Source organism: Amblyomma maculatum, chromosome 10 (assembly GCF_055883805.1).
Source record: "Amblyomma maculatum isolate TAMU_Amacu chromosome 10, ASM5588380v1, whole genome shotgun sequence".
Lineage (NCBI taxonomy): Eukaryota > Metazoa > Arthropoda > Arachnida > Ixodida > Ixodidae > Amblyomma > Amblyomma maculatum.
Genome location: NC_139353.1, coordinates 44,093,877 through 44,120,594, shown reverse-complemented (window position 1 = coordinate 44,120,594; position 26,718 = coordinate 44,093,877). Strand labels below are relative to the sequence as shown.

The following is a 26,718-nucleotide window of genomic DNA, read 5'->3' as shown; positions in this document are numbered from 1 at the left end:
CCTACCCTTGGGGTCGTGTCTATTGTAGCCCCATTCTTGGTGGGCGGCATTGAAGTCTCCTAGAATTATAAGAGTATTGCTTCCTGCTGTTTTGATCGCTTTGCGGAAGAGGGCGCGGAAACGTACCTTTCTCTGCTGGGGGTGCTGTACAGATTTAAGATGAAGAGACTAGCCTCTTCCTTGCGACCAGTGATAATTTCTATTAATACAGCTTCGATGTCTCGTGAGTTGACCTCATGCTCGACTACCGCTATGTGTCTTTTAACTAGCGTGGAGACGCGGGATTTTTCTCCCCGATTACCGTGGAACGCCTGATATCCCGATAATTTTGGTAGACCTTTTCCTGTTTCCTGAAGGGCTATAGCTAAAGGTTTTTCTGCGCTCTGCTCTAAGTGCTGTTGCAAGAGCGCTCGCTTTCGTTGGAAGCCGCGGCAGTTCCACTGCCACACCAGAGAGTCTTCATTTTTACTGCGCCTGTCCATTTTGTTGAATTGGGGTCACAGTCTTTTCTAATGTAGTTAGCCTCTCGGTGAAGGCGTTCTGCATCGCGGTGAATTGCGTCTGCATTTGATTTACCGCACCCATTAATTGGGTGAGGAGGGTCTCGATTCTTTCAAATCTTGCTTCGTATTTAGCGTCCAGTCTCCTTTCTAATGCCACCAGCGGATCCGTCTCGTTCCCTTTACGTTTTTGCGGGGGTGGCCTGATTGTTTCAGTAATCATTTTCTCCTCTTCATTATCCTTCTGCTCAGGGCGCGCGACTACGACCTTTGTAGGCGGGGAAGAGGGCATCTGGTTCTGTACCTGTTTTTGGGGTACCAGTTGGTTCCTCGGTGGAGGAGGGGGGGTACTCTTTTCCATTCTTAAATTTTGAATCTCTGTAGTGAGCATGCTGAGCATGCTCTTGAGCTCTCGATTCTCTTTTTCTAGTTTTTTAGTTCTCTCGTCTGCCTCCCTATTTACCTGGGAACTGCTAACCGTGAAGCTTACCGTTTTTCGATCTTCGCTCGGACTGCGTCTGCGTGCAGGTGGTCCCCACGGCGTCTTGGGGTCCCGTGTAAAGCACCCGGAGCTGCTGGCAGTGGATGAGTCGGCCAAGGTCCTCGAACTGGAGCGGCTTCGTCCAGAGCTGGATCGGTCCCTGGTACCGAAGCTCGAGCGGCGTCGCGTAGAGTTGGCGGTGGCTCCTTCCTCCAGCCTTGGGAAGTCCCCCTCTTTGGCTGTGAAGTGGTGGCAGTCCTTGCTGTTTGATCTCGATCTCCTTCTTAGTAGCCGGGGGTCCTCTTCACCATTTCTGGTTCTTGAGCGTCCCGCTCGCTCGCAGTTTTGCGTTGCATCAGCCAGTTGTTCCTGCTGACCCAGTTTTTTCTCCCAACGTCTTTTTTTGGTGATGTATGGGGTTCTATATATCTCCCGGCATCGCTTATCGCCGAGGAGGTGATTCTTTCCGCATAGCTGGCACCTGGGTTCGCACAGATGACCTTCTTTCGGGTTTTCCATGCCGCATCCGCGGCACTTTTTATTCGTCGGATCCGGACAGACGTCGTCTCGGTGTCCCATGCGCCCGCACGCGTGGCAAACTTCATATTTCTTCTTGTACAAGACGCATCTTTGCGCGAAAGGAGATAGGTACACCCAGCGCGGAACCTTCTGATCTTCGAAGAGGATTAGTATTGTTTTGGAGGTTGCTCCCAGTCTGCGAACACCGAGCACTGAAGGGTTCTCCTTTCTCCTGCGTATTCGCTCCAATAGCTCTTCGTTGGAATAGCGTAGGGGGACGTCGTGCACGACTCCCTTGCCACAATCTTCAGGCATAGCGGGATAGGCCTTTACTTCTATATTCTCGCTGCCGCAAAGAACTGCGCGCAAAGCCGCGTACCTTCTTCCACGCTCTTCGCTAGTAGTGGCGATTAGTATGGACTGTTGCTTTATATTTGCCGAGAAGATGTCGTTCTCGGCGTCCCTGAGCTCGATGCCGGCGGCGCGGGCGATCGATTCAGCCAGTTCAATCATTCCACCTTCTATTAGACGGCTGACTCCGCCCCGGGGGCGTGAGGTGCGATGTCATCATGCTGCCTTTGCTGTCGTGCGGTGCGATTGTGGACGCTGTTTCCTTGCGTTGTGCTGCTTTTTTTGTGCTGTGGTTCTTTGAATGGGCTGCAGAATTGATGTGTGACATGTGCACTTCGATAGGTGTTCTGAATTACGTGAAGTAGTGGTAAATAGATTCACTGTCATACACCGCTTGCACCGTACCGTGGCAACGCCGGCTTCAACACGGAAGAAAGAAATGGACTGGCGTGATTGCTTGAAAATGTGAGTACGCTGCTTGAAATTATTGTTTGTTTAATGTTGCTATTGAATGAGGTACGCGCTCCTAATATTGTTGCGTGTGATCTCAAAATCTCTTCTTAATACAACTCTTCGGAAGCTGTCGCTTTTCATGTGCAAGTTCGACCCTACCGCGAAAAAGTTATGTTATGGCGTATATCTCGTGATATAATCTTGGCGGGTTTGTATTGGATGTGTTAGCGGTGAATTATTGCGCCGGGAATTCCCGCCTTGGCTGCGGCGGTGTGAACCTTGAACCACACGTGAGCGTCCCGTCCCGTGAGTGCGCCTGGGAACATGTAAACCGACAACCCCCCACCTGCAGCGTGCCTTCGACGTGGCGGCGCCGGGCCGTCCGTGTTTGCCTTATTTCGGGTGTGGTGTTTTCTTTTTTCTTTTTTTTTCCTTTTTGAATGGGCCTAGTGCGCAGCGAATAAGGCGTCTATGTTTTGGTGTGAGAGTGCGCGATCACTGTACTCAGAGCAGCAGTGCGTCGTCAATGGGAGCGGGCGCTGGAAGAAAGGCGAAGTAGTGCGCAGTGCGGCGTCAACTGGAGCTGACGCTCTACGAAGGAAATGTGCGAAAGTGCGAGAGAAAGTATGAAACTTTAATCAAGTTATCTTTGTTATTGTCTTATTCTTTATTCGTTTTTTTTTTTTTGTAACTTGTAATGTGCGTTGAGTGTTTCCTTTTCCATATCCCTCCCCTTTGCTTTTCTAACAGATGTGATCAGTACCCCAAACGAGCTGTGACCTGTGTGATCCTTTTCGAGGTAAGTGAGTGAACGAATAAGCTTTTATTTTGTCATTTATTCATCTCTTAGTATAACCATTGTGGTTCTCAACATTTAGATGAGTATTTTCTTAGTGTGTTTAAACTCGCCTTTTTTCTAACAGGTGGGTGCATTAATGCGATGAGTAGAAACAGCGCGCAAAAAGCAGGTTATTGCGGTGTTGCGCATGTTTCACATTAGTCGCTGCATTTAGTTTTGGTGCTTGTGTGAAAGTACAAAAAAATATTCCTCTCTGTAAAACATGGTCGGCTGACGCCAAGGTACAAACTCGTGTACTACTCAGCCGTTAGGTGTTTAGCAGTAGATGGCGATTCGAAATAATTATTTGAGTGACCACACGTAGTCAAATGTGCATTACAAGAGTGATTGCTTTCATTACTAAATAAGACGTTTGTATTTTTTATGAATTGTGCGTATCTTAGTGTTGTTCACATCACAGGTGGGCAGTTAGCAGTAATGGGCAGTTGCATTCGTTGATACTTTGTTGTGTCGTGGCTTTTGATGGAAGCTTTAAAATGCTGCAGTAGTAAACAATTTCAAACCAGAAATGAAAAAGTCATTTCGCTTCCTTAATGTCTTTCATGTTCGCTGCACTTGCAGCTAGTTTGATCTTAGAGGCCTTTATTTGCGCAGTTTTTTGGTTGTCTTAATATTGTACACACATAACTGAATACACCAGCAGTGAAATTAGTTTTGTGCTATTGCTAGTATTTCAGAAGGAGAAGTGTGACTGACATCTTGGGATAAGCAGCTTTTCGGTGCATGCACTTTTTTTGCAACTTTAAAATCAATTTGGATTGAGGTATGCAGGCACTGATCAATCAATATATTTTATGTGCTTGGAGCAAAAGGGAGAGAGTGTAGAATGTCAGGCATATTTCTGATACTGTGAGAAAGTCACCACTTAGAAAAAAAAATTCAGATGTCCACAAGTGTGAAACAAGGCCATTTTAATTTTTTTTTTTCACTGTGACTGTAAGGCGCACCTGTGCAGAATGCATAACCACTTGATAGCGAAATGTTTGCGAATATCTTTTTTTTTTTTTTGCATATACGGAATGCAGCACATTAAACACTGTCCTAAATTCGATGCATTTCAATATAGTAGTCTTATTCAGGAATTAAAGGAAAGAACCTCAGTCCCAATTTTTCTTAAAATTAACGATCAAGTTTCTAAAAGATGAGAAAGAATGTGAGAAAACATGTTGCATTGTATTGTTTCCAGTAAGGTTATCAAAGCTGAAACTTTTTTTTTTTCTTTTTTCCGAGCATTGGGAGAAGGGCGTAAAGTGAAGGCACAAAATCAACATACAAGACTCCCCGCTCTTCAGAATATTACCTATACGCTAACCCTGCTACCTTTAACATAAAGAGAAAGCATACATGATTATGCTATTGTAAGCCAAGGCTGATCTGTGACAAACGCAGGCTGTGGCGGTGCCACTATCCATGGGTGTGGATAGCTGCTCGTGGCACCACCCTTAGATATCCAGTTGTAAAGGACAGTTTTCAGTATATATATATGTATATATATACATATTTTTTTTTCACAGTGCATCAATGATGACTTTCGCATACCCAGATTGTTGCTTTGTCTTTCCCCTGTGGGCATACTTGATTTACTTTCCTTTTGTAACAGGCATTTCTCATGAAATACATGTTGGGGATCTTTTTGCTCCCATTAGTTAAATTTATTTATTTCTTCGTAGAGCAGGCATTTCCACACTATTTCTTAATTTCCTGTTCAGTTTTGCCCATTAGAAGTACTACAAGATAAGGAAATCAGGTTGCCTTGTTTAAGAAATTTGAACAAAATGTAGATGTGTGAAATAAATGGGACAAACAAGTACCTGTTGGAGTTATTTAAAAATACTGGCTTTGAAATGACATCTTACACAACCTTTTTTTTTTTTTTTGCTCTAGAATGCACCTAGTTATGATAAATGAAGAAAATTGCCATATATGTGCCATAGTTGCAGTCTGAGACTTGGAAATTTCAAACCAATAGTTTACGTGCATTCCTATGGGCGTCACTTCACGCCCTGCACCCACAAATGGCTATACCGCTACATCCTGCTTATGTAACAAACCAGCAATTGTTTATAATAATGTAATCACATAGCCTGCCTCTTCACAGTGCAGGTCTCAGCCTTAACATAAACCTAAAATTTTAGAAATAGGCATTGTTTGCTAATTTTGCACCTTTATTCAAAGAGTTGTGACGATGCTTGATAAGCCGTATGTTTCATTTTTGATAACATTGTTCGAAGCAGAATAATGCAATGCGTTCACTTAGACTCTTTATTCATCTCCTCCAGGAGACTAGTTCCTGAAACTTAATACAATTTATGGAGGAATTTACGGAGCGATGGGGTAATTTTTCTTTTGAGTTTTGAAGCAACCTTCTGTGTTCAAACATGCCATAATTGGGAAAATGTTTCATGTGCTTTAATTTTATGCATAACAGAAACATTCATACACATTTAGAGCACCAATTGTCTTACCCATTTTCTAATCTTAAGGTAGGTGTGCCTCACATTCATGGAGTAAAAAAAAATATTAAAAATAGCCTCATTTGAGACTTGTGGGATGTTACAAATTTTTTCTAGGAACCAGGCTTCGAAGTTTGCCTATCATCCATATTGTGAAGTGCTTATGCCACCTCCCATTCTAAACCTTCGAAGGCAAGGTAAAGCCTTAACTGCCTTTCATGACCTTTTCATCTTTAGGGAAACTGTAAAGTCTCTCCTATATGAGCGAGAAGTAAACCATGCCGGCTGGTTACTTTTGGCAAACACCGTACATTGTATTGAGGCTGAAGTCTAGCATTTTTTTTATCATGATGTGAGCAGTCTTGTTAAAGTTGCTTGCCCAGAATCCTCTTGATTGATCGTAGGTACTGAATTTATAATTGTCTGTTTTCATTACTGGGAAAGGAATTGTGTGCTTGGTCTCACTTGTTGATTTTTTCCCCTCTTTATATATGCAGTTACCTGAGCACTTCAGACTGGCCAATGCCTGGAACCTACCTGCTGCTCACCTGCACATCACAGCACAAATGAGGGACGCACTAAATCATCTACCAGCAAGCACACTGCAGTGCCCTTCTGCAAGCCATCACACGTTCAGGGATGCACGATTAAGGTCATACCCTAAACACTGCTAACGATGCTAGTATGAATGGACAGCTGCCTTGGTCTGTCTGCATTATTTCTTTTAATAATGGAGTAGGCAGTGAAAAAAAATCATTCTGAAGCAAATCTATTTATATTGTGGTGGTTAGCAAAAACAAAACCTCATTTCATATGTGATGTATCTGAAAATTATGTTTTTGTGTTGGTTGTAAATGTCACAGCATGTTTATCTCACCAACTATTAACTGCGTGAATTTGAAATGTACAGGTACCTGGAAAATACTGCAGACCATGCCTCTTGTATTTGAAATTATCCCATGAGTTTTGTAGGGAAGATGTGATAGTTACTTGGCTCCATACATGAATGCTTCAGTGATGTGCTGAAGTATGTGCAAGGTATCCCCTAAGAGTCATTAGGTGAAATGTAACAAATGGTTTTATCACTGAGTTGTGGTTTGTATCATTATAGATCCGACTGCGCATTTGACATTTTGGTTTCCACAACATTTAATTTATTTTTCTTCTAGCAGTGTTGTGCTTTTCCTTGTAACATTTAGCTTTATTCAGCCGGTCTCCACAACAGCCTTTCAGGTCTGCACTAATGCTAGCCAGATTTTGATGGTCTGTTAGATTTCTGGAAGTAAGCTTCACATCCTAAATTTTAGGAGGACATCCAACTCGGCAATATCTGGGCACAGATATGATGTTAGCTATTTGTTGACACGGCAATCGAGCAAAAAATCAGCAATAACAGTTGATTGATGCTTGTGGTCACCTGTGTAGGATTAGCAAATGACAAATGTATAGTCGACTATATGCCTGCACTTTTTTCCTCTACACTGACCATTACATACATGAAAACAATCTGGAAGAAGGCATGCAATTCTTATAAAAGGCCTTTTATTTATCCCACTCGAGTTATAGGCAAAACTGTTTTCTAATCAACACTGTTCAGTCCACACCAGTCAATATAATATACACCAAGGTGTCGCAAGGTATCAAGCTTTTAAAAGACAGTGTCCTAGAAGTGAATAAGACTGGGCGTGTTGGTTAGACATTGTAAATCAAAGAGCATAGCGCGGGAACAGAAACGGAGACGACGACAAGACAGAACAAGCACTACCTTTCAACTGAGGGTTTATTGCAGAAATGATCACATATATATACACTTCGAGATCGGCAATGAATGAGAAAACAAACCATTACTATCATACAGCCACATGCTAAGCCAAGAATTCAAGCTCTTCTTATGGCAGTGCAACAGACGCCTTGCTGACATATTTATCCCTTCTACGAGCTATCTCCAGTGCTTCTGTTATCTCCCTTGTCGGCTCGTTACGATCTCGATACATGATGATTGTCTTTTCGAACGGGATGACAAGGTGGTTCCGCATCACATCTTCTGCAGTGCGCAGCGAGATGGCAGTCTGTAGCAATGCTGCCAACTTTTTATTGGGCTCCAGAAGACGCACGTTTAAACATCAGCCAGTCTTACCAACGTAGTGCCTTCCACATGAAAGTGGAATTTTATAAACAACCTCCCTCCTGCAGGACACGTAAGGGTATCTGTGTTTAATCGGACACCCAGCCTGCAGCGTTTGCATAGGACAGGTTTTTCTGCACAAACTCAAAAGCTTTTTTGGTGCAGTAAACAGGACATTTACGCCAGAACATTGCCCCACATTCCTTAAGTTATGAGAAACCTTATGCAGGTAGGGAATGACAACTACTTTTTCTTTATTCCTTCTTTCCTCCTTTTCTTCTCATCCGCTCGCTGTTCGTCACTCATGCGTGCCGCAAATTTCTTTCTGCGAAGCAGGCTTTCAGCAACGGAAACCATAACATGTTTAGGGTAGCTCGCCACCTGCATACTGACACTTTCACCCACGGCTTGATCACATGACTTGCAGAGAGCGTTAGACAAAAAAGAAAGCTCTCTGCAAGTCATGTGATCATGCCATGGATGAAAGTGTCAGTATGCAGGTGGCGCGTTTGCAGGCGGCGAGCTACCCTAAACACGTCATTGTTTCCTTTGCTGAAAGACTGCATCGCAGAAAGAAATTTGCGCCACGCATGAGTGACGAACAGCGAGCGGATGAGAAAAAAAAGGAGGAGGAAAGAAGGAATAAAGAAAGAGTAGTTGTCATTCCCTACCTGCATAAGGTTTCTCATAACTTAAGGAAGGTGGGGCAATGTTCTGGCGCAAACGTCCTGTTTACTGCACCAAAAAAGCTTTTGAGTTTGTGCAGAAAAATCTGTCCTATGCAAACGCTGAAGCCTAAGTATCCGATTAAACACAGAGACCTTTACGTGCCCTGCAGGAGGGGGGTTGTTTATAAAATTCCACTTTCATCTGGAAAGCACTACGTCGGCAAGACTGGCTGATGTTAAACTTACGTCTTCTGGAGCACTATAAAAAAGTTGACAGCATTGCTACAGACGGCCATCTCGCTGCGCACTGTAGAAGATGTGATGCGGAACTATATTGCCATCCCCTGTTTTAAAAGACAGTCATAGTGTATCGACATCGTAACGAGCTGACAAGGGAGATAATGGAAGCACTAGCTCGGACAGGGGATAAATGTGTCAACACTGCACTGCACTGCCAAGCAAGGAGCTTGAATTCTTGGCGTAGCATGTGGCTGTCTGACAGTAATGGTGTGTTTTGTCATTCACTGCTGATCGTGAAGTGTATATATGTGATCATTTCTGCAATAAACGCTCATTTGAAAGTTAGTGCTTGTCCTCTCTTGTCGTCGTCCCCGTTTTTGTTCCCGCGCTATGCTCTTTGATTTACAATAAGTGGCCTAGTCCACTGAAATCAGATGAGAGCTCATGAGTTGTATAGCTTAGTCTGGAGTATTTCTTTGTTTTCTGAAGTTTATTAATTAATAAAACTCATTAGCTAATTTTTTAATTGCTGGCTTCAGCAACAAAGAGTGTATTAACGGAGCGTGGTTTCAGCAACAAAGCACTCCAGCGAAAAGCGATTTTGTTCTCCAGAATGCGTCTTGGGCTGCTGAAGGGGTACAGCTGCATGTAGCACACTTTTTATTGTGCGACTTATCATTTAAGGCCAGTGGGAAAACTAGTTTATATAAACAGTAGCTTGGTGCAAATATTTCAGTCTGCTATTTCAAAGCAATTATTGGCACTTCTTTTTTTTTGAACCAAAATTGGAAGAGGAAATTGGTCTTTCCTAATGATTGTAATCAATAAAGTCAGCAGAACAAATAAAATACTGCAAGTTATGTAACACTACTCTAAAAGCCTTCAGTTATTCTTAATGAGCTTGGTCTTATTTAGCAGGTCTATCCAGCAATTTACACCTAACAGGCGTCCTTTTAATAATTAGTAATATGCATTGTGACAAGCTGGCTGTCTGTTGCATAATTTTAGGATGTGAGGAATGTTTCAAATGGGCATTTTTGGGAAGCAGTTTTGAGTCTCTGGGGTGGTGCAGTGATCGCGACCCTCGACTATGCGCAAGAATGCAGGATCGAATTCTAGTCTAGGCGGCCGCTTTTCTTCGGAGGCGAAAAGCAAGGCGCCCGTGGGCTGTGCGATGTTTAGTGCACAATAAAGAACCCCAGGTGGTCGAAATTTTTGCAGTCCTTCACTATGGTGTCTCATAGCCTGAGTCGCTTTGGAACATTAGGCCCCACAGACCAAACTAAACCAGTTTTGAGTCTGAGTAGGAATTGCTGATGTGCTGTTTCAATTTATTGTGTATTAGTAGGTCAGTTTGATATAAGCAACACATTCTCTTTGCAGCAATTTCGGCATATTCTTTTGTGACTCTGACAGTCTCTTATGATAGCTATTGCTAATATCCTTTTATAGTGCTTCAGGAAGATCTAACATCTGTTTCATTTAGTTGCCATAGAGCGGACAGTTGACCAGTTTTAACTATGGCTCCGATAAGTATTCAATACATATGCGGGATATTAATGGCCAAATAATGAGCACAAAATTTCCTCATACCTGAGGTATTGCTAGAAGCAGCCAAGGCAAAAGGCTAGGCAGTGTATGAGCTGGTACTTCCATTCTTCTCAGCCAAAAAACCCTCTTTTAGTTGTGATTTTTATTGTACATGTCTGGTTAAATTATTGTTGTAAAGCAACTTCCCTATACATATCCTGATAGTTCTTGTATGTTATTCCTTCTATCAGTTGTCATCATTATTGCTAAAGGTGCTCAAAGACACACCAGGCTCTACAAGCCTTCAATACCTTAACCTCCTATAAAGGTTTCAAGTTCAACACACTCAACTCTGGTGTAAATACACTGTCTCATATGAATGTGTGATGAGTTATAACCAAAACAGAACAAAAGTACCTGCTTTCTTTTTGAGTATTTTTCTCATCTTCAGGCAATCTCCTTTTCACCACTTGTGATGCGGGCAACTGTTTTTTTGTTTAGAAAGTTGAATGCTTGAACTGAATAATGAGAAATAAAGTCGCATCTTCTTAGCCACACTTGTGTTCAATTTGTTTGTTTTTTCGGAAGCCATGTATGACCACTGCTTGAGTGCTTCCATCTTATGTAATCCAGTGTTCAGGTTAGTGGTTATAGCAACAAAGCAGAGGAGTTTGTTAAATGTGTAGTATTTTTACTGCAGTTTATTACTGTTACAGCCTTCTGTAGGTGGTGCATATTGCTAAAAGTAGTGGCTGTTACTATTTACAGAGTTAGTATATGTTGATTTAGGTAGCTGCTATTACTACCTCTGAGGTAGTGTATTTTGCTAAAGGTAGTTTCTCTTACTACCTCCTATAGGTAGTAGGTTTTGCTGAAGGTAGATACTCTTACTACCTGCAGTGGTAGTGAATACTAGTAAAGGTAGTTGTTCTTACTACCTTCTATAGGTAGTAAAGTTTACTAAATGTAGTTGCTGGTACTACATCTAGAAGTAGTAAAATTTGCTGGAGGTAGTTCTGATTACTACCTTCTATAGGTAGTAAGGTTTACTAAATGTAGTTGGTGGTACTACATCTAGAAGTAGTAAAATTTGCTGGAGGTAGTTCTGATTACTACCTTCTATAGGTAGTAAAGTTTACTAAATGTAGTTGCTGGTACTACATCTAGAAGTAGTAAAATTTGCTGGAGGTAGTTTTGATTACTACCTTCTAGAGGTAGTATATGCTACTACCTAGCAGATACTAACCTGCACTTACTAACTAGTTAGTAACATATGTGACAAGCAGTTACTACCCTAAAAGTTAGTAACCACAACTACCTTTTTTTTAAGAGTGTACGGCTATAGGTCTCTCGAATGTTTTATTTGCAAACCCTCGGCTAAAGTTAGCTGGGACCGACTGTATATGTAAAACTCAAGTGCATCGTCACAAGACGAAAAAGAAAGACAGCTCCTGCTGATCTGAAACAGCCACATTATAAAGTCGTGTATATAGCGCGTACGATGAGATTTTCTTCTGTTACACTGAAAGTAAAACTTTCGTGATTAGCGTATATGCCCAGAAATATTAAAAATATTATGGGCACTTGGACGCACTTTACCCCGTGTGGAAGGAAAGCAAGCGAGTAGCATATCCTGCCCGCACTCCCTTGTAGGGCGGGAACGGTGTTTTACCATATATATGCCCTGATACATGGGGTGTATTTTCCTCACGGAATACTATGCTATTGACAATATAGGCATATTCCCTCCCGAAATCATATCTATTTCATTCAATATGTAATGAAACTATGATTCACAGGAAACATTTAACAGCTGCACCAGGCGTTATAAGGTTAGTAATTAAAATAAATCAAAACATTTTTCAAAATATTGGTAATTCATAGAGCTCAGTCGCGTCTTTTGGAATTAAAGTCAGTTTTCTGTTCCGACCATATCATCATCAGCCTGACTATACCCACTGCAGGGCGAAGGCCTATCTCATATTTCTCCAATTAACCCGGTTGCCGACCATAAGTACTCAGTATTTTTAGCGATGAAAACCTACCCCTGTAGATATTGGAGAGAATGTATACAGTGGCCGAACAAGGGAGAATGCTGAATGCTGGAGGACGTGCTACCCCCATTTTATTTCCTTATGGGCCGATTCGTTTTTAAAGTTTAACGACACGTAATGCATCTGCGTATCGTAATGTCAGCGTCCCTACGTATACAGTTAGTGCTCAGCCTTGTCAGATGTCATTTTTGGCCTGCCAGCGCCTGCTGCCGGACGGCCGTCGACGCCGGATTTTCGGGGAACGGCCCATTGACCGTTATCGCGTGCCCGCAATAAGTGGTAGTGGTAATAGGCAGGAATACGCTGGTTGCATTACCGAACGCTTTTCGACGCTGTTCCTCGTGTTCGTTATGTTCACGGATTGTCCGGTGGAGGATTCCTGCACGGCGCAAAACTCGTGCGTTGCGTAATGACAGGCCAGACTTAGCCAAGAGCGCAAATTTGTAATGGCTCTTCTTTCGATGACGCGGCATTTCTCTTGACGGTGCACACACGTTGGGGGATGGTACAAGAGCATTGTGGTATATGGCAAGATGGAAGTAAAAAGTATCGACAGAGCGGCGGAAGCGAGAAAGCAAATGAGCACAAGCCACTGTATACGGATGGGGACCGGAGCGGCCTCGAATCGACATCACCGTTTTTATCCGATACAGGGCGAAGTTGTTCTTTTTTTTTTTTTTTTTTTTGTGTCCACTGCTCTCGCTGGAGTGAGCGCAGCCTACGACGCTAACGCCGGTGTCACGGCAGCCGTCGCAAAAGGGGAATGCACCTCCATATTCCTGGTACTGGCTAGTTTAACCTCTCGAGGAGACTGAGGAAATTGCAAATCATGAAGAAAAGGAGCAGAAGGAGTTAAGTGGACTTCAGGACGAGAAGAAAGGAGTAGGGGAGAGCAACGCGGTCCCTTCATATTGTTGTAAACCCCGCGCTAGTTTCCCACGCTTGAAGCGCGCGCGCTCACGCGTCTGATATCTTCTGGTAGTGACAGAGCGGAGCGTCAGCGTTCGCGATGCTCGCGTCAGGTGCCACTCGTATGCGCAGAGCGGTTTTGGCTGACGCGCGCAACGGCTTTGGCGCGGCGGCGCATGACGCGTGTGTTTGGAGTCGGGTCCTCTCGCAGACGAGACCTGTGGAGCGAAAATTCAACTAGCGGAATATTCCGAATCCGAACCGATCGCATCTTTCTCGCAGAATCGACACTGGTCGTTGCATGCAGTACAAGGTCCGCTGCAGTAGCCGCTGTCAAAGCTCGTAGGCGATCTGTCCGTGAAGACACTCTTGCCGAACTTCCCGCCGGTCTTTTCTCTCTCTCAAAACTGCGCGCGCTGCTCCGACGTGGCGGCGGCCGTCGCTGCGACTTCCCACCGGCGAAGTGCGTGTACATGTGAGTCGCGCGTCGCGCTGCGTTCCGGGCAGCGAACGTCGCGGCGACGCGCTGCTCTACGCCCCTCCCATTCGCGTCGTGGAGGAGGAGGTGGCGCACCTTTCTCCGCCCACCTCAGTGGCCGCCCTGAGGTGGAGCCACCGGCGCAGGCGCAGCGCAGCGCGGCTCCCTCGCACTCCGGCGCCGCCGGACCACTACGTCACGGCTCCCATGAGCAGCGGCGCGCAACTATGGCGGATTCCATCGGCGGCCCCGTCGCTCGCCGAGCACTCTGACGAGGTAAAGCACCCATCCCCTCGCGCTCTGCGCGCGCTCGCTGCTTTTCTTTGTGTGTGAGTGTTTGTGCCGTGAAGGCAAACCCTTATGCAACGACCCGGGCCCGAGCCCCACCTCGGAGTCTCTTCTTTTTCGCGTGTTCGGCGCATGCGCGCGCGCGCTCTTGGCAACACGTGTCGTCGTCGCCGCCGCCGTCCGTTTCGTGTTTTTCTTCGACGCGTTGTGTGTGCGCGCGCTTCGGGTCGCGGCGGAAAAAGTGCATTCGGCCGTTGTTGCTTGCTGCTCGGCATCCTGCGTACGCCCGTAGCGGCGACGCACAGTGCTAGCCTGTCGCCAAGAAGACCGTTGGTACGAATCGCGAGTGCTACGAGCTTGCCTCGGTCGTGTTGTTGGCAGCCTCGTGCTTGCCGACTCCTGTATCGCCGTACTTGTGCTGACGGCGTCGATGGCTGGCTTCACGACCGTGAGGAAGGCGCCCGAAAATCACCTGCTCGATGTATCGTGACGTGCGGGTCTAAAGAAGGGCCACGGCTAAGCTCTGTTTTCTGTATTTGACGTTTCTCGATGAAGCGGGTGCGAGGGTTAGACTATTGCGGAGAGAGAGGAGGCCGCGTCCTCTGGCCAGGCGCAGACACGGCGCATGCTTGGGGTGATCACGTTTCGGGGTGCCTCTCGTCTCATTGATTGCCTCTGCAGAAGCGCTCGCTCGGTGGCCCGCGCACGTATCATCAACTCTGGTCGCTGCTGTTTTTTGTTCTTCTAATTATTTGATCGCTCCTTGATAAGTGCGCGAGGGGTAGGTAGCGGCGTGACTGGCGGGGTTTAGAAGGCAGTGCATATATGGCCGGGCTTGTTCGTTTAGCGCTTTCGGGGGCTTCTGTGCGACGCTGTCGCAGGCCACATGGCAGGCTTCATGGAGCTGCATGCATGGCGAAGGTCAACGCTAACTTCTGCTCTAATATTTTATGGAAATTTACTGCTTCAACAAACGCTTGCTGGTCTGTGATCACTCAGAGCGAGACTCAAATCTTTTTTTGTGCCTTGTGTATCGGCTCTACCCAGTATTGCAGAGCGTTTTTCTCACTTTTCTTCTTATTTATTTCTTTTTGCACTTCCTCGTTTCGACTGGATTCGAACTTTCGTGCGTCACCTGATAGCAAGGAAAGACCACGATGATGATTATGATAGTCGTCATGGTCGTCGCGTTGTGCTTGAAGAATTTGGGAGGGCGGGTGTTGGCTTGGAAACATGGAGCGGGATAAAACGTCGCAAGCTGCGCATCACCTGCGCCGCGGCGCCTCATCAAATGCACCTTGTCTGCATCAGTGCTTTTCAATTTCGGCGGGACACGCATCGTCTGCGCGTCTGCACTGTCTGCACGTTTTCAAACGCTGTCTGTGATACCGGCGAGCTTTGAGACTTGCTATCATCATCAGGGCCACTATTTGTTTGCAAGCGTCAAAATCGTGTAACGCGAGCGTAACGTCGCTTTCTTATGCGGTGTTCTATGTAATCAAAACCGGCTCGAAATGGCAATCGCGGTTGTGTTACATGTGCGAGCCGGTATAAAGGGAACACGTATATAGTTCTTGCCCAATAAGCATATCTGTTTACATTTGTGCCCCTTTCTAATTTGAGAATTCGTTATATCTTTATTTCATCCCGAGGAACCACTAAAACATCATCCCACATTGCATGGACAAGGGTCTTATCATCATTCCCTCTTGAACCTTGTTAGCACAGCCAACCTTTTTTCTTTCATTTAAAACCCCCTTTTAATTTCCTTTCTACATATTCTTTTATTTCCTGTGGCAATATTCATTTAAAAAAAAACGTTTAAAAAAGGTGTGTCCCTTAGATACACCTGCATATGTGTCGAAGAGACCAGTGTGGACGTCTTGTGATCTCTTGTGTATATGATGGACAATGCAGCGCCATGACGTCATCAGATTCGTATAACTATACTATCCCGCACGCAAGTTCTATCTAAACACCTGGATGTGTTGGCTGGGTTAGACTGACCGATATGGCTGAAGCAGGTCGCATTGCGGTGCTAAATCTCACGCAGATTCGAACGCTGTCAGTTCCGCACTCCAGCCACGGTTTTGGGGCCCGCAGTCTTTTCCCACAAAAAAAGCGCCTCACCGAGTGCGGCAGCCTTCATCCAAATGGTGTAGTATATGTATATATATTTTAGATTCTATTGTCCTTCTTTAGACCTATTGTATTTCTCTGTATATTATTTATAAAGTCTACAGACCTTTTCCTTTGGCCTCTGTATAGACAATTTATAGACTATGCATATACTGAACTCTATAAGCCTTCATTTCATGTCTAGAAAAATTACGAGGGACGCTTAAACTCCAGACGTAAGGGTAAAACGTGATAACTATATAGGCAAGCACCAGACATACAAACGCCGCTTTTACCACGCCGTATAAACGTACAGTCTGTGCCAAAATTGCAGGGCTCAGGTCTGCTTCTGAGCCACTTCGTGCGGCTTGAGTGTTCCGAATCTCTTGATGGTAAGATTTTTTGTCCTACTCTCTCCAGTGGGAATGACCTCCACTAATGCTAAATCAGCGCCAGTATACGACTCAGAGGCAGACTCTTCTGCTCCGCACTTTTGACAAAGGCTGTAGAGTGTCTAAGGTTAGAGCTGATCGGCACCCAAAACCAAAAAGGTTTAATCTTATTCCGCTTTCCAACTTCAAATGAGCAACCACATTTAATTGGCCTCCCAACTTTATGGTCTCGTTAGGTCGAACAAACCGTCAGTGTTCAGACATTATACCTACCAGTGCCATGCTCGTGATGTGCGGCTCATAACGCCGGTCTGCACGTATGCATACACACACACACATGTATACATATATATTTTAGTGCTTGACACACACACACACACACACACACACACACACACACACATATATACATATATGTGTGTGTGTGTGTTTTAAGTCGGAAATTGAATGGGAAATGATCGACGGGCTAGTTATGATACAATCAAAGGAGCCAACAGTCTGAGTCCATGGTAAACGTAGGGGACATTTTTTTTGTAGTTGATATTGGCCAGAATAAGTCATGTAATGATATTTATGGAGACATATTATTAAATGCAAAGTGGCGTGTTGGTTTTCCTTCCATTTTGCGTTTAATAATCTTTCTCCCTATGGCTCCATCCTGCTTTGAAATGCATAATTGCTTCAAAGCTGCTTCACACCGGCTGCCGCAATCTTCTGTTATCCAATTTAGCAGCACATGGATTTTTGCTGCACATGGGGCTATTAATGATATATCCTCCACAAATGTGATTGAATGCAATCTGAATAAGTGAATTTGAGAAGCACATGGGGCAGTGGCATGCTCGAGCTCCGTGTACACGCTCTCTAGGGGTCGCTTTAGCCCAGACAAAAGCAGCACAACGGTGAAAGTTATAATGCACCTCGCGCAGATCTTACCCAGTTGGAAAAAACTACAGAAAGCTTTCTGTTGTTACGACAGAATTTCTGTGTGGTTTTTGACGGGAAGCCTGTTGTGACAACAGAGCGTTCTGTAGTAACATCAGAAATTTCTGTAGATACAACAAAAAGGTGCCACAGACAACAGAAATATACTACAGAGCTAGAGAAAAATCTAACGTTTACGACAGAACTAAAGAATATTTTGTAATGTCTTTGACACGGTTCTGTAGTTTTTATATGCATTTATATGTATTATTTATATGTATTACAATACATATACATTTTTCGTAAACTATGAAAAACGTATAGGGCATAACAAATTTGCAAGTAAATTAAAAAAAAAGTCACAACAAGCGATTGGGTGGAAATAATTACCCCCCCCCCCCCCCCCCCCCAAATGGTATGTGCAATTGGCATAGCATCTTCTTTAGGCGTTTTCAATTGCCGGTGGTGACAGAAGTGAGCGAGTACTTCATGGCGGATACCTCAAGCCGTTAGGAAAGTTGCCCGACAGAAAAGAACAACTCGAGTTATTCTAAGGGTTCAGCTGCGAAAACAAGGAGGTACTTCACCATCGCGCCTCTTTGTCATTACCAAGCTTGGAAAGCCTACGTCAGACAAAAGCATACGCGAGGTGTAAGGAGGCGACACTACAAAAGTGCCAATCAGTATACATATTCTCAAGAGTGTTAGAAAGCCATACAGGGCCTGTTGCCAACATGTGTAAATTACGGAAGTGCCAGTATTTCTCAGGTTAAAATAGGAGAAAGCTGGCAGAATGCTATAAAGCAAAATAATCTGAAGGAAGAAAATGCCAGCCTAGAGTGCAGATCTATCCGTCCTGAATATATTGCTGGTCAGGGCCCTGGAATTTTATCATAAGCATACAGACCAAAAAGGATATATACAAGGAGAACGGAAATGTGCTGTTCATTGGGTCATTGGCCAAACTATATAGTGGCGGTGCGTGAGCACATCAAATTGATGGCTCACGCACCGCCCCTGAGTTGCTGCGAAACGCTCGAGCCTCCTTCCTCCCCTGTTATGGCTTTTATCACCATTTTCGGCAACTCATCCTATTAGTTTTCTATTGCTATTCTATAAAGTACCCGTTGCGAGCGCATGCAAGACAAACTTCAGAAGCAAAATTTTGCTGTCAGAATCTTCGGTCATGTCTATTGATGTGCTCATAAAGGTATCTTAAAATGATTACTTTAAAAATGTTTAACATTCTAGCCTATATTGGTTTTCTATAGCATATCTTACAATATCTCGCTCTTAACAGTAGAAAGGCATCCCAAGAAGCTGGACATGGCTGGAGAAGGGGCCTAACGCCGTCGTGTTAAAATTGTTTAGACTTGTTGCCGTTATTAGCAATGCATCGTTCGAATACTGATTGCTTTCAGCTGTTGACGGCTGCATTGTTTCTGATTTTCCCCCCTTTTCTAAAGCTTTACTCGAACCAAACTTTATGAAGATCGGATTGTTGAAAGGATGCATCATTCAGTGCTCACAGAGAGACGGGAGCCAATAAAAATATGCTTATGTGTTATGAAAATTTGCCTGGTACATTGCACTAACTGAGAAAAGACTTTATTTTCATCTAACAGGATTCATGCATATCATTGCGGCAGATCTCAGCCATCCGACAAAAATGGACATTTAGGGGCAATTAACTATATCTAACGAGTCTATCAACACACTATAAATTCTCAAAGGCAATGGAGTAAGTCTATGAAACGCCTATATGTTATTTATTCATAGTAAATTAGAAAGTTAACTGACACAGTTAATTGAAGCTCAAGCAATACAAAATCAATTACCAGTCGATTCTCACATAGTCAATAAAATATTAACATATTGATTGATATGATGAATAAAAGTTAATTGGCTGAATTGTAATTAAGACTCAATAAGAATTCATTTTACAGTCATTTCCTCATTCAGTGAATAAAAAGCCAATATCTTGTCCTTGATTCATATTACCAACATAAAGTTAATTGACAGCAATACAATTAAAACCCAAACAATAAAAATCAATTTCTTGCAAATCATTAAACAGTCAATATGTTCTTGGCTGATATGACAAAACAAAGTCAATTGACTACAATTTCATTAATATTAAAGCAACAAAAAGCTGATTTCTCACCAATCATTAAACAGTTCATTCTTGATTGATTCACCTAACATAAATTTAATTGAATACAACTTAATCAAAACTTCGACAGGAAAAAAAAACCATTTCTCATGAATCATCAGAAAGCTCATATGTTCTTCACTGATATGGCCTAATATAAAGCTAATTGAATACAACTTAAAGGGGTCATGGCAGCTAACATTTTAGCATCAAATTATTATTGCGTTTCACTCCACACTCGGGAAATTATAAATGCTCGAAATTTGAGCTCATTTGGTGCAGTATAGATAGTTTTAAAATGAATTTTTATTATTATTATTATCCAAAACAGTTAGCTTCCTGGTTTGGCAACCATTGGCTGCTGAATATAATATCATCCCCATGACGTCTGCTATTCGCGATGTCTGCTGCACTCTTGCATGCACGCCGTGTACGGTGGTTATTGAGAGCCTTTTTTTTTTCTTCAGCAAAAATATTTTATGCGCATATTCTATTTTTTCTTTGAGAAACCATCACTATAATATGCGACCTTGGGGATCCTCGGACTTTTTTGGGGGCTTCGTCTAGAGTTTGTCGAGGAGGCCCATATTGATGGGCTCATGCTGCATTATTTAAGCACACAATCAGAAGCATATTTATTATTCTTACGTTATGAAAGTTAGCTTGGTTTAGCAACAAGCGCTCCCTTATAAAAAGGTGCATTTGAAACGTTTCCTTCCGCCATGATATCCCGCGCCCGCCTTCTGTCTTCCTCAAGAATATTCAGAAATCGATTTTTGAAGCTGTCTTCGCTAAGCAAAAAATACTTTCTAATGGACTAAAAAGGGGGAAGCATTCTAAAGCGCGCGTATACATATCGTGGTCAGGGTATGCATGCCTAATCGCTAATAAACATTTCGACCTCTAAATATGAGAAATATACTGTCACTAAGGACATCCCCGCCTGAAATTGTGCACCCAGGAAATTTTCTGGTTTGCAGTTAAATAGTTAAGTCAATTTTCTTAAGTTACTAAATGCTGATTTAGGCTATATGTGGGGTTAACGAATTTGGAGAGCACGTTCAGAAACTTACATTTCATTATTCGCGATAAGAGAAGCTTCACGTTTACTTTTTTCTATCTTGAAAGAAAGTCCGCGAAATAAAAATAACGTGACTAGCGCATATCTCGCGCCACGATTACGCTGCCCTCAATCGTGCTTGAATCAACTGCGGCCGTGGCTTCACGGCCCCGTTGCAATGGCAGGCCGGTACGTCTGCGATGGCTTCTTCGCTCGTGCCAGCAAGCCGGCGCAGGTGACAGTAAATTGCAAGCTGCTATGAGCGCGGCGAGCTTGGGCATGCCACTGCTGCAAGGGGGCGGTCGTATGTCACGGTCGCAGCTGGTTTCGTTCGCTCAAAACCGCGATTGAGAGTACCACAATCGTAGCGTGCGAATGCGTTAGTCACGTGCTTTTTTGTATTTCGCGGGCTTCTTTGGAGCTCGGAAAAATGATTGAGGGGAGGGGGGGGGGGGGGTTAAAATGCTCGCCAGCTTTGTAAATCACGTTTACTGCCTGAAATCAGTATTTAGTAATTAAAAAAGCGGACCTAATTAACTAAATAGTTGCACAAAAGAAAATGCCTGTACATGCATGGTGCTCACACAGCTGGCAGCTGTGTGTAACTGGTCCCCGCGTCCTATCTCAAATACTTTATTTTTTAACTCTTTGCTCAAAATTTTGTTAGGACACCCGGTATTGTGCCCGTTCTTGGTGACAGAAATCGGCCCCATTGCTTTGATAGAATGCCCTGTTCCTATAGCTGGATGCGCTAGCTGACATATTGCTCTCTAGTTATTCCCTCATCGGGTATTTCATCATTATGATATGTAAAAGCGGCCGGAAAAAGGCTGTTGACTGAAAATGAATGAAATTATTTTTGCGCTGTGATTAAATTGTTTAAAATTTCTGTTTTAGAGCGTAAGATTTGCTGTTCCCATGCCAAACCTCGAGGTCATCTGTTTCCGAACCTTTGACCTTGAACTTTCGCTCTGTGCAGCAAACAGCCGTCCTCATTGTCTCGTAATATGCTATCGCCGTAACAATCACGCCTCGTGCAAAATTATAACACACTCTCGCACTGAGAATTCTGTTTATGAAGTTTCCTCTGCGTCTCTCCGTCATTTAATCTATAGTGAAATACGCTATACACGTACGCCACCAATGCAAGTGCGGGCGAGGCCCGCGAGTGTTGTATCCGCGGGCGAATCCACCTGAAGACATCACGAAAACAGGCTCCTTGGCGTAGATGAAGCCACTCTCGCCAAAGACAGAGACCGCAGCCGTAACAGACAGGCTGCTGAGGCCATCGAACAACGAATAGCCAGACCAGCCCGTTGACGAGAAGGTTATACCAGGAGCGGAAGCGAGAGCCATGATCGAAGAGGCAGCAGTGGCTGCGGCTGCAGCCGATAGCTTATACGCTCGAAAATCGTGGTTCAAGGATAACTGAACCTTTATTCGTTCGTGATTCTATACAGTAACTACAGTAAGGAGAAGCAATAGTGTTTAAAAGCAAGTAGTATACGACGCAGTATCATAAAGATTATGTGGAAGCACGGCTCGACTTCCGATGCGAACTACCGTACAAGCAGTAAAGCAAGTATACTATATTGTTAACAAAGCTAACAATTTAACCTAACGTGGCGCTTCCATTGCGAACGGTAATAGTTCCTCGTGGAGCGGTTAAGCGAAGTCGTTTTGCATGTATGATACGCAATTATCTGTTCCCTTTTTGTGAGGTCTGATGGCTCGTTCTTATAGAGGCTCCCTCTGCGGTCGCTTTCCGCTTGCTTATGTTTGTCCCGTGGCGCTCGCGTGCACCTTGTTCAGTGTGGTTATCTCCGATAAGACGTAAGAGACGCAGTTGAAACGAATGCAACGATAGCGTATACGTAAACGAACCGGCTAACTACACAACCGAAAGCAGGATATCTTGACTCGAAGCACAACGTCAGTTCCGTTTTCTCTTTTTTCTTGGAGCGTAAGTGGTCAGCTCGATAACCGCTACTATTTTAGGACTTCTTTTTATCCGCGGCGTGATGTCTCCTATCCCGACGTTGAGTTACAGCGTTTGCTCGTATTTGGTGTAATGAGCCAGCAGGGATTGCTTTCGATCGGGCGGAAGCTGAGCGTGTATGAAAAACAAAACAAAAAAGCAGGCAGTCGTTGCGAAAGCCCAGGCACGCGCGAGTTTTATCGTAAACAAGCTCTGCCGTCACTCGCTGAAAAAAAAGTTACGGCAGGGAAGGAGCCAAACTAATATAAATGGCGGTCGGTGAGGCTAAGGAAAAGGGCATACGAAATGTCTTTTTTCTTTTTTTTCGTGTTCATTTGCCCAAGGAAATATCGAAAGAGCATATTTGTATTAACGACCGTGTAACTTAGTTCGGACGTGTGTTCACAGTATCTTGATGATTCGGTTTCATTCCTTATGACGTTATGGGTGCTGAATAGTGACAAGAGACACCTGTAGACATGTGGCGGACTGCGAATGCTCGGTTTCACGATATACAGGGCGCTATTTCTAACTGCTTACATGTCATTATTTTATACCTCGTGAGAGATACGTCAGTGCGGTCTGTGCAGGTGGATTGTACTGCAAGGCAGGCATTATAGTATATGTGATATAGAGCTCAATGATTAAGCTGTTAATTACCTAAACTTAACTAAGGAACTTTTTATTTTTAATTTTATGGGGTCGACAATATATTAAGAACATAGAGGCCGTCAGCAGGAAAGCCGTGTTTACTGTTTAGATTTCCTTCATCGGCAATGCAGTTCGAAATATTTTAACGTCAAAACTTAAAGAAACGCTTTTGTATATGGGGTGCAGCTCGAATAACGCCACAGCGGCTCACTGCAGGGCACCATGCATGCCTTCAAGATTCGCTCGGTCTTTCGTTTAGCAATCGACTGGTGATCGATCACGAGCGATCGCTTTAATATTGATTTTTTTTTTAATAATCGAAACGTTTCATTACACACGGCCTAATACCCGTGTCAGACAGGTATATATTGTGAAGTGTCACACAGAATTAACGTCTTGTAGCCGTGTCACACGGGAATTGTATCCGACTCGCTGTAATATATATATATATATATATATATATATATATATATATATATATATATATATATATATATATATATATATATATATACCTCAGCACACCGATCACTGTGGCAGCTAGGTTAAACGCCCTATATTAGCATCTCCCGCTTAGCTGACGGTCTATAGTATAGTATACAACTTAAAAAAAAAAAAAAAAAAAAAAAAAAACGAACATCAGTTGTTAACTATATGGGCAACGGTATGCGGAGTATCACTCCGCTGAATAGTATGAAGCATAAATGACTGATATTTGACTGTATGAAACAAAACAACGAACAACGACATGCACCGAGATTCTTGAGCTTTTAATTTGGTCGGGATGGTTATATTTTGTTTTTAGCCAGTAAACATTAACATATGAAGACTACTTTTTGTAGCGGAAGAATTGTGTGCGGGGTTTGCTGCAGAAAAGTTTTATCCGACTATGTACAGCCTTTATCAAAAGTTTACAGCCCAGAGGGTTTGCTTTAAAGCCATATAATATGACTTCTGTAATAATCGTGGAAGTCCTATAGTCATTCAAGAGGGTAGGACGAAAAATCGTCTTGCTTTCAGCAAGTATTGAAACCTGGTAATGCATTACGAGCCACATAGTATCGCTCAGAAGTAGACCTCCTGGGCTGTAAACTTTTGATAAAGGCTGTACGTCTTTAAGAGCTCATAATCTGTATATACGTGCACTTATGTCGTCAATCATACGAATATACTTCGCGCCTTTTTCAGTATATCACATTTGACGCTGTCACCTCTCGATGCGTGCTACGTGCTTTGTGTCGGAACGAAATGAAAAGCCTGCTTGCGGACGGCAGCGCCCCGCGCACCAAGTCCACGTTCCCACGGTGCGAGATGCAGTATTTGATAGCGAGACTCAATTGGATCAAATTGCCATTTGATTGCGGTCGGCACTCGCTTGCGTCGCAAATTGGCGTGAGCCTTCACCGAAGGCTTATATACGCTGCCTCATCTATGTCGGTGCTCGCTGCGTGACTGGCGAGCGTGATGGCAAGCAAGAGGTCGATGAGATTCGCCCGTCCGAAGTACGTGCTCTTTGGCAGTCATACTTGTTGAGGTCATATCGTAATGAAGCCATGCTGATTACAGTAGTTCGTAGCCTAAGTTGCTTTGGGTCGTTAAACCACCTAAACTAAACTAAACTAAACTTACTGCAGTTTCTCGTCCGATGCCTCTGTGAGCGCGAATGAACAGCCCGTGCATGTTCTGACGCTTATGCAGCATTCCGGGCTTTTCGACGACATCTTTCCAATAACTTTAATAACAGGCATATGGAAAGAGAAAGAAAAGAAAAGCATTTGCCTTTACCAACTCTCGGGTGTAGCGGACACAGTTTACTACAGATTTATTATTACCCGGCTAATTGACTTAAATTCGGCAACTATCTTTTTAATTAACGCAGCACTGTGGTTAGTGTCTTGTTTGCACGCTATCCAACTCACCATTGGCATGAACTACTGAATTGCTTTAACTGAAATGTTACCAGTAGGTTTTAGTTAATTTCCATGTAATTAGGAATACTTGGCAGTAAAATGTGTTTGCCCCGGCTGGGAAGTTGTTCCTGTATATCTATACTTTGTTTCAAACTCCCAACTTTCAAGAATTTTTGAAAGTGTTCGCTGCAACATCCAGTATATGTCGACGAACTCGCTGGACGCTTTCGGACATCCCTGTAAAACGTTTCGGGGTTTTCCCTATGTACAGGTGTGGAAATGCCAGCACAACAGCAAAAGTACGCATGATCCTGCTCTGATGTCATGACCCGCGTTATATAACTCAGGGCTTCAAGCTAAAAGATTGGTTATGTAAAAGTAAACGTAAGGATAGGGATACTTCGCATTGTCCCCACCTGTGAGCTCCATAGTCAGCGGCCGCGAAGTCTGAAGTATTCGTAGCGGTTCTGATGCACACAACCGCCGACAATACTACGCAGAATAAAGTGGTTTAGTAACTCAAAAATAGTATTTTTAAGAATTATGGAACCTCTTAGGTGAAACACCCTCTATATGTACAGACCCCGGAGGGAGGCGTTTTAATTTTCAACGGGGAAACTGTTGCACAAAGCAGAAATGTATTGTCGGCGTCTATATTTCAAATTCCTCACTGAGAGGTATCTATGCTTTATTATCTCTCTCTCTCTCTACCGCTCGAATTCGCACAGGCACACGCACGCACGCACGCACGCACGCACGCACACACACACACACACACACACACACACGCACACACACACACACACACACACACACACACACACACACACACACACACACACACACACACACACACACACACACACACACACACACACACACACACACACACACACACACACACACACGCACGCACACGCACACACACACACACACACACACACACGCACACACACACACACACACACACACACACACACACACACACACACACACACACACACACACACACACACACACACACACACACACACAGAGAGAGTCATGTGATCTTACTTATTGTATATTGTCACGGAAAGCAGGTCTGGACTTCACGAAAAAGGCTGGCGATGGCTTTACGAACAAGCAGCCTCCGACAGCCCGCGAACCCACTTCAACGTCCTTTTCTTTCAGGCGCCACCTGAGAACACCAGGTGGCAATATAGATTTACAGAATGAAATATATTTGAAGGAAATGAAATGCCGTAAAATAAAAAAAGAAACGTATACACTTTGGTCTATATATAGAGGTCGCGTTGGCGCTTATACAATGACGTAATTACGTAATGAACACTAATACGTGAACACGCGCTATCAAGTAATTAGTGGTTGTATGAATCGGACGGAATGTTTGACTAATGTTAACTGCCTGGTGCATTAATATTTGGTCGTGGACCAAATGTGTAGTCTATTAATGATCGCAAGGGGGCATTCGAGCTCGGGTGACTTCCTTGTGTCGAGCTTTCTCGGGTATACTCGCCTGTAAAGAAATTTATACGGAAGCAATTTTGATACAGATAAACGCGTGCACGTAACGCGCCCTGATATCGAACTCATGGTAACAGGCGACGTGCCAGATGTGAAGA

At 43.8% G+C, this 26,718-nt stretch overlaps 1 protein-coding gene and 1 long non-coding RNA gene across 4 annotated transcripts in view; both read left to right on the top strand.

Moving 5' to 3' along the window:
• trh (PAS domain-containing protein trachealess) overlaps positions 1 to 26,718 on the top strand; it is a 592,592-nt gene that overhangs the window by 374,512 nt on the left and 191,362 nt on the right. The window contains exon 1 of one of the 3 annotated variants that reach the window (XM_084582632.1): positions 13,804 to 13,896. The exons of the other annotated variants lie outside the window; for them this stretch is intronic. The gene's annotated coding sequence lies outside the window, so the exon portion shown is untranslated. Of the gene's footprint in view, positions 1 to 13,803; positions 13,897 to 26,718 lie in introns of those variants that run through there. 3 annotated transcript variants of the gene reach the window in all.
• Positions 2,062 to 10,734, top strand: LOC146176300 (uncharacterized). The gene is made up of 3 exons (XR_014701517.1): positions 2,062 to 2,316; positions 3,055 to 3,103; positions 6,114 to 10,734. It is a non-coding gene; the product is annotated as an uncharacterized LOC146176300 (long non-coding RNA).